Source organism: Suncus etruscus, chromosome 14, assembly GCF_024139225.1.
Source record: "Suncus etruscus isolate mSunEtr1 chromosome 14, mSunEtr1.pri.cur, whole genome shotgun sequence".
Lineage (NCBI taxonomy): Eukaryota > Metazoa > Chordata > Mammalia > Eulipotyphla > Soricidae > Suncus > Suncus etruscus.
This window is the reverse complement of record NC_064861.1, coordinates 24372506-24387938: the sequence shown is the minus strand read 5'-3', so window position 1 is coordinate 24387938 and position 15433 is coordinate 24372506. Positions and strand designations below refer to the sequence as shown.

The 15433-nt window shown below is 37.9% G+C and overlaps 1 protein-coding gene and 1 pseudogene across 4 annotated transcripts in view; both read left to right on the top strand.

Moving 5' to 3' along the window:
- LOC126027836 (protocadherin alpha-C2) overlaps positions 1 to 15433 on the top strand; it is a 207957-nt gene that overhangs the window by 75699 nt on the left and 116825 nt on the right. The gene's annotated exons all lie outside the window — the stretch shown is intronic.
- The window catches only part of LOC126027496 (protocadherin alpha-C1-like), a 63273-nt pseudogene that overhangs the window by 2562 nt on the left and 45278 nt on the right, over positions 1 to 15433 (top strand).

The following is a 15433-nucleotide window of genomic DNA, read 5'->3' as shown; positions in this document are numbered from 1 at the left end:
GGGTTATATTTGAGGAAAAAGGGTACCTCCTTTTAAAGTCAAACCTTTAATAAAAATTCATTTAGCATATAGTCCTAAAATTGAAATTCCGAAATGCTGTTACAGATAATATGTGACCTAGGCCATCTTTAAATACTTTCCATAAGGTGAGTAACCTTCATTAAAAAAACTTTTTGAGAGGCTGGAGTAATAGTACAGTGGATAGGGCATTTTTCTTGGTTTGATCCCTATACCCAGGTTTGATCCCTGGCATCTTTTTTGGTTTCCTAAACACTGTCAGGAGTGGTCCCTGAGTGCAGAGCCAGGAGTTACCCATGAACATTGCCTGCTGTGGCCCCTAAATGAAAAGAAAATATTTTAAGAGCTAGGGAGATATAGTGCAGGGATTAAGGTATATACTTTACACTTGACAATCCTGGTTTGATCCCTGGCACAATATGGTCCTTCTAGCATTACCATATATGGGCATGGAAGGTCCTGAGCACTCTTGGGGTGTTCTAGGTAATTTCTGACACAACATTGCCATATCCTGTAGCCCTTATATCAAATCACTGGCCTGGTTGGCTGATAGTAGCTATTAGAGGAATCCATGGGCTCCTAAACATCACTTGGAGAACCCCTAAATATCTTTCTTTTGATTTTTGTTTTGATCTTGGGTCACCATGGCAGTGCTTAGGGATTACTTCTGACTCTTCACTCAGGAATTACTCCTGGTGAATTTATGGGACTATACAGTGTGCTGGGGATCAAACTTGGCTTAGTTTTATGCAAGGAAAATACCCTACTCTATGTACTAGTGCTCCAACCCTCCTAAACATCTTGAACAATGAGTACATGCCACGACCTCTTTGTCTGGACACGTTCTCTGGGTCCCCAGGAAAGTGGGTGCAGGGTTCGGCAAAAGACAGAGACACAGTCAGTTGTTGTGGTGAATCATAATTGTGTGTGCTTATTGAATGCTACAGGGGTGTATTTAAACATGAATTTTATGTGTGAGAGACCGCTTACAACTGCTTTCCTGCAAGGTTAAAAATTGTACTTTCTTGTTAGCAACAAGCTTATCAGTACATACTGTCTGATCTATAAGCTTCTTCACAACAGACAATTCACAGGCCATTAATGTGGGTTACAAATCTGAATGATAAGTTCTAATTAAAAGACAGAGGGGAGTTGAGCCAGAGACTTCTCTGGTATCTAAGGGCAAACTTTAACATCTCAAAGCTTTTTACTCCTAGGCTAGACCTTGGGTGGCAATTCTGATATTAATTTAAAAATTATCAAGTTTGCCAGGTGTTCCGGTGAAGGGCTTCTTTCATTTGAGTGATCAAATGAAAAATTTAAAAATACAGAACATCTTTTAAAAGACTGACTTTACTTTGAGGATTACAAAGTTATTTTTAGGTTTCTCTTGATACTGATTTTTCCAGGTAAAGTGTTATTTAATCAAGGCCATATTTTTGTGTACTAATTTTGTCATCTAAGAGGTAAATACTCAACTATAGACATACTTAGTACAGCAGCAGGGAGATTCTTATTAGGCCAAATAAATGTTTGCAACTATTGTTTACAACTATTACTAAGCTTGAGAAATACCACCCTCACTTTTCAAGAAAGTGCCCTTTCTTTGAGGTCTTCTCTCAGCCATCTATACTGGGGGAACCCAGCAGGCTTTCTGATTTTAACTTTTCTTAAATTATGGCAGCAGTAAATATAAGTAATTCATTTCTAAATGATAATCTATCTTGGAAATGCGTATCTTTAAAGGTTTTAGTATAAAGCATGCTTCATAAAACACAATTATGAATGTTTTAATCATGGTGTTTTAATAAAAATTTAAAAGCATGTTTCATATCATGGAAGATCAGAGATTTAAACCATTCAAGTGCACAATTCAAAATTATATTTTTAAGAAAGGAAAAATTTGCAATGGAGAAGTTCAAGGAAGAGTGAGTGTGTGAGTGAATGTTTGGGCAGGGAGGAGGCAGTTGGTAGATCTTCAGTTAGAGATGGCATTTGAGCAGGATATTGAGGTTATACTAATTAATAAAATGTGACATATTTTCTAGGCTCTCTTTTGTATAAATGCCACTTTGAAAGTAGTCTTTTTGAGAAAAACAATCCAATACATAGCTCATAGTTTTGTGACCTAGTTTGTAAATAAATAAAAATGTTAAGCATGGGGCCAGGGTGCTTGCCTTGCAAGCAGCTGACCCAAGACAGTCCTGAGTTTGATCCCTGGTGTCCCATATGGTCCCCCAAGCCAGGAGCACTTAGCACATTTTTGAGCACATAGCCAGGAATAACCCCCTGAGCATCACCGGGGGTGACCCCCCCCCCAAAGTTAAGCATATCTCTGAGCATCTATTTGTACTGATAGAAGATTTTGTGGTTTTATTGATATACATTACAAAGAAGAGAGGGACAAGTACTTATTACAGCAAATATTTCAGATAGCATAATTCAAAAGTGTGCACACCATTCAAAGTTCACTTAATTATGACTTACTTTTCTTATTTTAGGAGACAATAAACTTAGAAGTAACTAAATGCCTCATCTGAAAGTAATACACATAACAAAAATTAAAACATTGAAATACTTCAGTGTATCCATAATGACATTTCTCAGGCTTTTGAATATAGTTCTTGCTAGTCCTCACTATTTTATGAAAATTTCATACAATAGCTTTCTGACTTCTCATGAATGGATACAGGGGAGAGATTGAATAGACATTAGGGATGGGAGTGCTAGTTTCTTTTCTTACTGTTTCAGATAATAGAGGGAAATAAGTTATGCTATTCTTCAAACAATAATGTTAGTGGAAAAATAGAATAGATTCCTGTCAGAGCCAAACTTCTAGAGATGGGCCCATGTTGCTGGTGTCCATGGGGCCTTGCAGGCAAGACTCTTTGTACAAATATCTGTTTTTTTATTTTTTATTAGAGAAGCCCAGGGACCTATGTCAAACCCCTGGTCCAAGAGAGAGAGAATGAGGGAGAGAAAGATGGGCATGGGACCAGGGCAAGCTCAGATTGAGGACCAGGTGAAAGGAACAAAAAGATACAGCTAAAGGAAGCCAAAGGTCTGTCCAAATCATGGAGAAAAGACATAGCCAGGGATAGAAACAGTTCAACCCGATTGCTCCTTCAATTATCTCTTCTAACTGCCAACAACATTCCACACCCAAGTCAACCCAGGGGCCGGTGGGGTTGGTGGTGGTGGTGTTTATAGACTCAGCCAGCCAATCACAACTAGGGTCTTACTTAAAGGGGCAGACCCTTTTATGGCTGCTGGTGCTGGACTGTAGGACTAGAATATATTATATTATATTAATTATATTATATCATATCATATCATATTATTATATGCTATATATTATAATAATGAAGCAACAACAGAGGCATTTTTGGATCGCAGAATTTAAAACCTCAGTGCAAAATTTGTGGCCCAAACCTGAGTTACAGTTCCTCTAGGCCAGTTTCTCAGTTTGGGAAATGTTGCCTTGTATAGGATCCCAGGATGTTCCAAGGGGCAGGAGAATGAAAATCGCATAAATGAGGGGAACATGGCACAAGAGTAAGAGGCCAACTAGGAGGACAGAGAGAGGGAAACAAAGTTGTAAGGAGCCCATGACTGAAAAAAGGCAGTAAAATATGCAAAGTGATAAGATTTTTCTGCCCGGAAAAAAGTTGAAATACAAATCAAAATACTGTTAATTTTATGGGCTAGAGGGATAGTTTAAGTGTTGGAGTGTGTGTGATTCACATGTGGGAAAAGTGGATTCAATTCCCTTTGCTGCATGGTTCCCTGAGCACACTAGATGCCATTTGTGTGACCCCCCAACTACTACACAATAAATAAATTATAGTTAATTTTATTTATTTATGTGGAATTTTGAGAGGGGTTGTTTAGTCTTTGCTCCACATTAGTTATATTCTGGGCAGCTCCTGGCCCAATGACTGGGGTTTGCTTCTGGCAGTGTGCAGGGGTACCAGAGAGTTCAAATGGTACCAGAGGTTGAACCCAGGTCTTCTGTGTTCAAATAATGTTCTTAGACCTTTGAACTATCTCCCAGTCCCTGTCATTAATTTTCATGGAGACAATTTATACATGATTATGTTAATATTTCAGGTATCAAAATACTTGGTGGATAAACTCTTCCTATCTAGAAAATTCTACAGGTATTTCTTTTATTACTTTCTGTTGAAAATGTTCATGAAGTTTGAAAATTGTTTGAGGAAAAACATTTTGACTGGACTAGAAAAAGAAATATAATAAAGTGATAGTAAGACTGGATATCTGGAAGGTTGAAGGGAATTAGCTATTTAAAAATAAAGCTAATAATTAGGGACAGATAAGTAGAACAGCAGGTAAGGTGCTTGCTTTGCATGTGGCCAACCCAGGTTTGATACCTGGCTTCCCATATGGTCCTTTGAGCTCACCAGGACCAATCTGTGAATGCACAGCCAGAGTAACCCCTGAATACCAACAGGTGTGGCCCAAGAACATATATATATGTATATATAACAGAAAATTATTCCCAGTCACTAATTTTCACATGTACAAACAAAACAGCCACAGATATATACTTTTCATGCATGGAAGAACATTGTGCCATCCATATAACCATTTGAAATTTTTTTCACATAGTTACTGATCTTTCACTAATTTTGGTAATCCATTGTCTGCCAATGTTTTGTGGATTTGGATTTATTTATCATTTGTGTGTAAAACATGTAGGATTTCTATAAATCTTGAATATTTGTAATTCACACTGACTTTTATTTACTTCCATCCATCCAATTGCATATTGATCCAACCTTGATGTCTTTTTCCTGGGCCATACCTGATGATGCTCAGGGCTTACTTCTGGCTTTGTGCTCATGGAACACTCCTATAAGGACTTAGGGGACCATATGGTGTGTTAGGGTTCAAATCTGAGTTGGTTGCATGCAAGATTACATAGCTTGCCTGCTGTATTATTTCTCCAGCCCCTCAACTTTGATTCTTTAAAAAATGTTTACCACAGTGTCTACTAAAATCTTTAATAACAACTATATAATTCTAGAAACAAAATATTTATTACTTGAATTTTATCGAACAAAAATTCTTTGGAAAGCACAAAGTTTCAGCACCTGAACATGTGGCTCAATGGTAGAGAACCTGCCACGAGTTTGTTCCCTAGTACCACCTCCAGACAGAGTGTAATCCCAGCTACAGTAGTTTGTGAAACCTCCCTACACAAAGTGTGAGCTCTAGGCACAAGCAACTAAACTATACAACTCCCCCGTGAGACTGAATGCAATCCCAGGTTAGCACAAAACAACTATCAGAAGGGAGGGAGCAAAAGTTTCTTTGGGAGAAGGCCACAACCAGCAGTGCTTGAAGGTTATTCCTGGCATTGAGCTCTGTGGCCATTCCTGGCAGTGTTCTAGGGGGCCATATTTGTTGCTGGGGCTTGAACTCAAGTCATCTGCATGCAAGACAAACTCCTATACTATATGTACAGTCCCCAAACATTTTTAATTTGTCAAAACATGCAATTTTATAATTATTTTAACTGTGTGTATGAGAATCATATTGATGCATATACATTTTTGATTTAGTTCAAATTCTAAACTCTCCCTTAATTCTAGTTCAGGGAGTATGTTTGCATAGCTTAAAATGATAAAATTGGTAAGTTTAAGAAATCCAGAAAACATATTTTTGTATATTCTGCTGATAAACAAAAGTGATTAAATATATATCTGTATATTCAGTAGACAACATGTGTCTTGTCTTATTTTTGTTTGAGACTCTTTTTTTTAATTTTGATTTTTAGGCCACACCTGTTGGTACTGAAGGCTTATCCCTGGCTCTGCACTCAAAAATCACTCCTGACTGGCTCGGACCTTTTGGAATACAAGGGATCAAATTTGGGTCAGCCATTTGAAAGGCAAACCCCTACTTACTCTGCTATCACTCCACCCCCCTGTTTAAGATTATTAATTAGGGATGGGAGATTGACTCAAAGGGCTGGAGCACATGCTTTATATGTGGGAGCCCAGGGCTAATCCTTAGTACATTATGTTCCCCTGATTACCACTATGAGTAGTCCCTGAGCGCTACTAGGTGTGGTCTCGAAGAAAGAGCAACAGCAAAGTATTTTTGCCACACCCAGTGGTGCTCAGGGTTTATTCTTGGCAGTGATCAAGTGGACCTCAAAAAATAAGCAATTCAAAAAAAATTTTTTTTTGTTTTTTCTGGCTACACCTGTTTGATGCTCAGGGGTTACTCCTGGATAAGCACTCAGAAATTGCCCCTGGCTTGGGGGGACCATATGGAATGCCAGGGGATCGAACCACGATTCTTTCTTAGTTAGTGCTTGCAAGGCAGACACCTTACTTCTATTGCCACCTCGAGGGCCCGCAATTTAATTTTTTTTTTTTTTTGGTTTTTGGGTCACACCCGGCGGTGCTCAGGGGTTACTCCTGGCTGTCTGCTCAGAAATAGCTCCTGGCAGGCACGGGGGACCATATGGGACACTGGGATTCAAACCAACCACCTTTGGTCCTGGATCGGCTGCTTGCAAGGCAAACGCCACTGTGCTATCTCTCCGGGCCCGCAATTTAATTTTTTTTCAGAGTAATATCTAAAAAGATAAATTCTTCAGCAGTTAAAATTTTTGGCATTGAGTTTTTTTTTAGATAAAATGCAGTTAAAGCACATTATTGTCCTGTAATTAAAAGTTCTTATTATCCTAGAATATGTCAAGTGTGTATATTGACACTTCATATATTGTAAAACATAATGTAAATATATATTGTAAAATAAATTTAAAAGAAATTTTCTTTTCTTGGTGGTCTTTATTAACAGAGAGCTAGAATGTTTTTGGTGTTCTAAGAGTCTTTGTTAACATGGATTTCTTGATTAAATTTTCCCATAGGTTAATTAGATGTTTCCTTATGACTTTTTTCACTTTTGAAGCCGATAACCACACTGTAGAAAGCTTTGGGTATTTTAACTAAGGAAGCTTATGTAGCATGTGAAAAATATATTCATATAAAAACATGTGGATGTTTATACATGTACAAATACTGTATTTGATGAATAGTGAAGAAACCACAAACTAATAATACAAAAGTGAAAAGAGCATCATAACTTTGAGTGTATTGAAGGGAAATGCAACATCTGGGAAATGTATTAGTGGGAAAGTTTTGACAGATTGATAAAGATAATGACCTTATTGATTCTTGTTAACTTAGATATTTGCAGCTAGAGGCAAACAATATTTCAGAGACGAAATACACTTAGCTGGCTTGAAATGAAGGTAGACTAAATTGCTAAAAAGGTTTTTTTCTTACATTGCTCAAATGCATTTACTATGAATGTCAGAAATAATATTTGGCAAAATATCAGGTGAATATGTATCACAGTCTAGGATTCTGACTAAAATACTATGGGAATAAAATAATTTAATAGAAAAATTATTCTTAAAAACTAAAATTGGACATGCCTGGGCAAGCCAGTGAGGTGGGTCCCTTGGAGGAGCTTGAAGGTTACCCTAGGCTTAACTTGTGGGTGCTGAGAATTGCTCGGTTGCACTAAAGCAGTCACTAGTAATTTCTTACCAGTCATATGTTCAAAACTGCATGGGGGCTAGCACCCCCGCACACACAAGATACATTAATAGTACTCCCTATCCTTGAGTTATGTTTTTGTGTATGCAGAATGTTCATTTTGTACTCTGCCCTTTCGCATACCCCTACAAAAGCTCATTTTTCTCTTTAACTCTCTCACCCCTACCATCATTACTCCACATTTACCCTTTTTAACTTCAGTACTGCAGAGTCCTAAGTCACAGACCAAAGTGATGCACTGGAGTTAACACTCCCCCACCTATTTCAAAAGGCATAAAATGGACATGTATCTAATCCTATCAAAAAATGGGGAGAAGAAATAAACAGACACTTTGATAAAAAAGAAATACAAATGGCCAAAAGGCACATGAAAAAATGCTCCTCATCACTGATCATCAGGGAGATGTAAATCAAAACAACAATGAGATACCATTTCACACCACAGAGATTGGCACACATCGCAAAGAATGAGAACAGTCAGTGCTGGCAGGGATGTGGAGAGAAAGGAACTCTTAACCACTACTGGTGGGAATGCTGTCTAGTCCAACCTCTATGGAAAGCAATATGGAAATTCCTCCAAAAACTGGAAATTGAGCTCCCATTCGACTCAACTATTTCACTCCTAGGGATATACCCTAAGAACACAAGAATACAATACAAAAACCCCTTCCTCACACCTATATTTATTGCAGCACTATACACAATAGCCAGGGTCTGGAAACAACCAAGATGCCCTTCAACAGACGAATGGCTAAAGAAACTGTGGTACATATACACAATGGAATATTATGCAGCCGTCAGGAAAGATGAAGTCATGAAATTTTCCTATACATGGATGTACATGGAATCTATCATGCTGACTGAAATAAGTCAGAGGGAGAGAGAGAGGCACAGAATAGTCTCACTCATCTATGGGTTTTAAGAAAAATAAAAGTCATTTTTTGCAACAATTCTTAGAGACAATGAGAGGAGGGCTGGAACTTTCAGCTTACTTCAAGAAGCTCACCACAAAGAGTGGTGAGTGCAGTTATAGAAATAACTACACTGAGAACTACCGTAATCATGTAAATGAATGAGGGAACTGGAAAGCCTGTCTAGAGTACAGGTGGGGGGGGGATGGGATGGAGGGAGATTTGGGACATTGGTGGTGGGAATGTTGCACTGGTTCAGGGAGGTGTTCTTTACATGACTTAAACCTAATCACAATCATATTTGTAATCAAGATGTTTAAATAAAGAAAAAATTCAATAAAATGAACATATAGGGGCCGGGTGGTGGCGCTAGAGGTAAGCTGCCTGCCTTGCCTGCGCTAGCCTTGGATGGACTGTGGTTCAATCCCCCGGCGTCCTATATGGTCCCCCAAGCCAGAAGCGACTTCTGAGCGCATAGCCATGAGTAACCCCTGAGCATCACCGGGTGTGGCCCAAAAACCAAAAAAAAGTAAAATAAAATAAAATGGACATATAGTCTTTTCAACATTTTATGTGTGTTTTCTTTGACAGCTATAGCTCTTGCTAAATATTGTCTTATACAGTGTCAATTTTCCCCATTTTTTTTTATCTTTTCTTCTCTTTGTGAACTGTTCAATAGGGAATTTGGTGAAAGAGTCCCTCAGTTTAATTCTTATGTTTGAACCAAGTCACGGGTATTGTTGGACATGTTCTTACGCCCCCATATGCACTGATAATGCCACATGGCTTTATTTATTGTTTGCATAGGTACATTAAAATGGGAAAATACTATACATACAAATAAGTTCTTATCTAATAGAGACGGGAACACACAAATCTTGTAGTGCAATGGGACCTTACACCCTGAACATTGGCATAATGACCTGGCACAGGCCTCAGAAGAATGGGCATTCTCCATTCACCCCTGATCTAGGGAAGCCATCTATGAAACATCCAAGGTTGTCTATAACATCACCTGGAAGCAATCCTCTACCAGGGAAGATCCTACCACTGCTCTGACATCGACCTACTCAAAAGAGACTTCCCTTAACACTGAGAAGACTTAACAACAACAATGACCTGCTTACTGGACAGAGCTTTCTGCATTGTCCTTTAATTGTGAGGTGAAACGAGAGGATGCTCCACACCAGCCTGACTTTAATGTAGGATATGCATATTCCAGGATCATTAATACAGAAACCTGATGCTAACAATAGAGACTGTGTGAAAAAATAAAACTGTATTGGCACTACAGACAATGACTTGGATTGAACAAACTAGTTTGCCCAGAGGCTAAAGTTGGTCTTATGCCAGGAAACTTCAGGGGTAGGGAAAAGCCAAGGCTTTTCCTTTCCATGTCCCCCATATTTTGGTGGGCCTATGCAAACAATATTTGCCACTCTAACACCTTTTTACTGTGCTCCTTTGACTCTAAACCTTAAAAAAAACAACACTTAAACTTTTGATGTTAACAAACTAATATGCATGTGCATGAAAATGTAAACAAATACTATGCCTTCAATGGTTAAGGAGTCACAAATTTCATGGCTTTAGATTGCTTTGTGTACTGCTAAGAAATGTTATAATGTACTACAATCTGGGGACTTGTGGACAAAGTAATTGTACATGGGTTCTGTTTTATTTTTCTTAATGTTCTTTGACTATAAGCTCAAAATCTAGGCGTCAGCAAGGGGATTTCTTCTGAAAATATGTTTATGGGTGATTGTCCTTCCACTGTAACTTTATCTTGTCCTCTTTCTTTGCATCATTGTTCTCATAATTAAAAATAAAAAAATTTAAAAAAACCCAAAAAACTAAAATTAGGGCTAGGTAATAATACAGAGGTTAAGGCACTTGCCTTCCAAGTAGCTGACCCAAGTTTGATTTCCAGTACTGCATAGGGTCCCTTAAGTACAGAAGTAAACCCTAAGCAGACCCAGGAGTCAGGATATAAATACATTCCATATCTCTTTTATACTAAACTTAGGAAAGAAACAATTTGGAAAATAATTTCTTTCACAAGCTATTAGCACTAAATGTCATTTTATCTTCATCTGGAACATCTAATCTCATTACCAATATGAAATCCCACATTATCTATGTTGCTGAGAAAAGGAGAGCCTTTTCCCCCATTCCAAATTCTGAGCTGTTTCTAGAGCCATCTGCTTACCCTCTAGACATCCACTGTTTTCATAGCAGAGCACAAATGACATTCCCTCAAAAATGTAGTCTGAATTAGGGCACATAATGCTTATTCCTTAGAATCTCTAAGCAAAGATGACAGCTGTTTTGCTAAGAACTAAAGTGCTGTTCAGACAAAATAGAAACAGCCAATCAATATATCTTGACAGTGAATCTTTGCATCGTTCTTTGAGATTGGTTTGTGCTTTTCCTTTCATACATGGGCTTGTTATCCAAGCTACACTGGATCTATTAAATAAAGTAGTAAGTTACCCCTCCTTTTTTGTATCCTCTGTACATATTTGTTAAGATGAGATGAGTATATTACTTTCTTGAATATTTGGAAGAATTCACTAATACACTCTCATCGCTTTCTCTTTGTGGGAAAGTTTTTCACTGCTTGTTTATTTGTTTTGAGTCACATTCAGTGGTACTAGGGTTTAGAATACTTCTGATTTAATTCTGAGAATAAAACCTGGAACTCTTAGATGCAGAGCATACACTTTCGCCCTTGAAACCATCTCCCTGGCCCTGTTGATAATTCTTAAATCATGAAACCAGAGCAACAAAGTTCTATTTGTAACAATTATTTCTTTAAATATATTTTATATATGTAAATTTTGTTTGTCCAGACAGATTAATTTATTTTCTATTTTTTGGGGGCTATATCAGTGGAGCTCAGATCTTACTCCAGGTTTTGTGCTCAAGGATCACTCCTAGAGGTGCTTGGAATATGTGGTGCTAGGGATCAAACCCTGGTGAGTAGTTTGCAAGGCAAATATCTTTATATATATATATATATATATATATATATATATATATATATAAATATAAATAAAACACCCACCAGCGCTAGGGGTTACTCCTGGCTCTATGCTCAGAAATTGCTCCTGGCAGGCTCGGGGGACCATATGGGATGCCGGGATTCCAACCACCATCCTTCTGGATGGAAGGCAAACACTCTACCTCAATGTTATCTCTCCAGCCCCTGGCCTAGATGTTAATTTCATCTAAACTTTTAAACATTTTGGCATGAACTTCTTTGTAATGTCCTCTTGCTATCTCTAAACACCAGCAGAATCTGGAGTGGTATTTCCCTCATATTTGTTATTGTCACATTTCATTTTCCTTAGTAAGTAGTTTATTCATTATATCAGTTTTGCTCAATAATGAAGTTTTTGAGGATCATTTTGTTTTTGTTTTTGGGTCACACCTGGCAGAAATTTCTCCTGGCAGGCTTGGGGACTACATGGGATACCCTGGATGGAATTCAGGTTGGCTGCTGCAGAGCAAAAGCCCTATCCAAAAGCTCTGGCCCCTTGAAGATTTTCATTTTTAAATATTTGCTTTTCATTTTATTTGGTTTTTGTTATTTCTGTTTATTGGTTTTCTGTATTTACATCATTTTCTATTGATGGGACATTTTTGTTTAATATAATTTAATTTAAATTTTATCTTATTGAAACCATTGTGGTTTACAAAGTCCTTCATCATTGGGTTTCAGATAATACAATTAATCAGGGCCAATCCCACCAACTGTGTCAACCTCCTTCTATCCAATTTTCCCAGTATATGAAACTTTTTTATGTTTACATTTTTACTGTTAAGGGTAATTATGTCTTGGGGCTGGAGAAATGGCTCAAAGAACTGGAACATATGATTTGCTCACAGGTCAGGTTTGATCCCTAGCACTGACAGAACCCTCAAGAACCACTGGCAGTGACCCCTGTCCATCAAACTTGTAGTATACCCTCAGCACTGTAGGTTATGCATTCAGCATCAGAATAAAAAATAGTTATGTTCTGAAATTTTCCTTCTATCTTTAAGGTACACAGATATTTGCATTTCTGTTGGCTGTATACTTTGTAGTGGAAATCACTTTGTGATAAGGTATATGCTTAGCCTTAACAGATCCTGCCAACACTTTCCCAAATTAATTGACTATTTTCCTATGAGCGGTGCTTAAATATTTTGGAGTACTAGTATTCTACTCTCTGACACTTTTATCATTAGTGTGGTTTGTACTAGTATCTCTCTCTCTCTCTCTCTCTCTCTCTCTCTCTCTCTCTGCCTCACCCAACAATGCTTAGAAATATTTTTTTTTAATTTTCTTTAGGAATATTCTTTGTTCCAGTGCTCAAGTGCTCTTCCTACCATGTGCTTGGGAATCATTCCTAGAAGTGCTTAGGGTACCAGGTGGTGCAAGGGATTGAACCCAGGCTTCCTTCAGGCAAAGAAGGTGCTTCAGCCCATTGAGATATCTCTCTATTTTAGAGTTCTAGACTTGCAATTTTTTTAATGCAATATTACTACATTGCATTGAGTACTGACCTAGCTAAATCAGTGGCCACCAAAGTGATAATACTATTCACTTCTCATTTCCATTCTATGCTTTTAAAATTAGGTTTATTAGTTAATTAAAAAATACTGACTCATTCAACTTGCGGATGCAACACTTCCAAAGTTGTATACATTTTATTATACAATAACAAAAGATCATATCTTTTAATAGTGCTACCAGTTTCATTAGTCAGGTTTTTAGTATTGAGAAACTACTAACACACAGTAGTAAACCAGGTTTTTCAAAATGATAATTCTCACATGAAATCTTACATTTTTTCTTTTCTTTTTCATTATTGGGCCACTCCCAAATGTACTCAGGGATTATTCTTTTTTTTTTATTTGTTTTTGTTTTTGGGCCACACCCGGTGGTGCTCAGGGGTTACTCCTGGCTGTCTGCTCAGAAATAGCTCCTGGCAGGCACGGGGGACCATATGGGACACCGGGATTCGAACCAACCACCTTTGGTCCTGGATCGGCTGCTTGCAAGGCAAACGCCGCTGTGCTATCTCTCTGGGCCCTCAGGGATTATTCTTGACTCTGCACTCAGGAATCACTCCTAGACATGCTCAGGGAACCATATTGGATGCTGGAAAGTTATCCCCCCATCAGGTTTGTTGCGTGCTAAACAGGCTCCTTAAACACTGTACTACCTCTCTCTGGCCCCAGAAATTTCACATTCTTCCATTCATAACTGGTACTAAGTAGTTTTTCCTTGAAATAATAGCCCCATTTCACTCATTTTAGAAAGAGTACTGTTTTTCAGTATGACAAATATAGTTGATTTGGTAAATATCCTATCTCAGACTTGGAACTAATTATTCTCCAAGGATTCTCCACTTGTTTTATTTGTTTGTTTTGTCTACACCAGCAGCACTCAGGGGTGATTCCTGGCCCTGTGCTCAGAATAGACTCCTGGCAGACTTGGGGGACCATATGTGATACTGGAGATCAGACCCAGGTCCACCACTTGCAAGGCAACACTCAACATGCTGTGCTATTGCTTCAGGCCCTCAATTGTTCTTTTGATAGATGATGACGTTTAAAGATATGGTCAGGACAACCATTGTATATAAATCTCCAGGGTCAAATTAGTGTTTCTGCATCTTTACCATCACAGGGTAAAAGATAATTCTTTTTATTTTTGTTGTTGTTGTGGTGTGTGTGTGTGTGTGTGTGTGTGTGTGTGTGTGTGTTCTGGTCATTCCTGCTTGTGCTCTGGGGCTAGTCCCAGATTATTTCTTACAAGCTGTTCCCAAGAAATTCTCAGGGGACTTTGGAGTGCAGGGATTGATTCAGGATCTCTGCATGCCAGACCTGTGCATCTTAAGTTGATATTAAACTTTCAATTTCAAATTCAGCAATGTGTAACATACTTAATTTAATCAAGCTTTCTTCTTTCTCTTATACCAAAATTCTTAGTTTTAATTTATACAATGTAATTTCATGTCATTCTAAGCCATTCAAACAACAGAGTCAGAAAACAATACTAGCACTACAGCAACAATATTTAGGCCATTCATTTTATTTTAGCAGTATATCCCAATTAAGTTATACAATAAAATCCTGTGTTCTAAAGTGTTTGAATTGTTTGTCTTTTTTAGCTAAATAACTAGCTAAATATAGACTTAGTTTTATTTGTTTAAATTAGCTTTAATATTTAGAATTTACTTTTTAAATTTTCTCATATATCCATGTAAAATATTTACACATTACAAAGGAAACTTGTAAGACACTGCATTTAGGGCACCAGCATCTACTTCCCCATTCCTCTACACTTATTACCCTTTATTTACACAAATAATCATAGTATGATTCCTTATTTCATCATTTCTTTCTCTTTGGCCTGGAGTGGGGAACACACCCAAGGATGCTAGGGGTCACTATGGGCTCTGTGCTGGGTGGTTGCTCCCAATTCCCTGGCTTGGGGGACCAGACAGTGCCAGAAATTGAAGCTGGGCCTCTATATAAAGCATAAGTTCAGCCCTTTAAGCTATTTCTCTATCCTACTAGTTCTTTTTTATATATCATATACATGATTACATTTATATTCTGATTTTAAATATAGAACATATAGTACACATTCTTCTCCACTTTGAATTTTCACTTGAAAACAAGTTCATAAAAATAGAAACTCATAGTCTGTAGAAACATTTATCGCTCTTTTTTCAACACTTAATTTTATTAAAGCACTTGGGGGTGCCACATCCAGCGGTGGTCAGGGGTTACTCCTGGCTCTGTGCTCAGAAATTACTTCTGGAAGGCTTGGGAACCATATGAGATGCTGGGGATCGATCCTGGGTTCTTCCTGGGTTGGCATCGTGCAAGGCAAATGCCCTACCATTG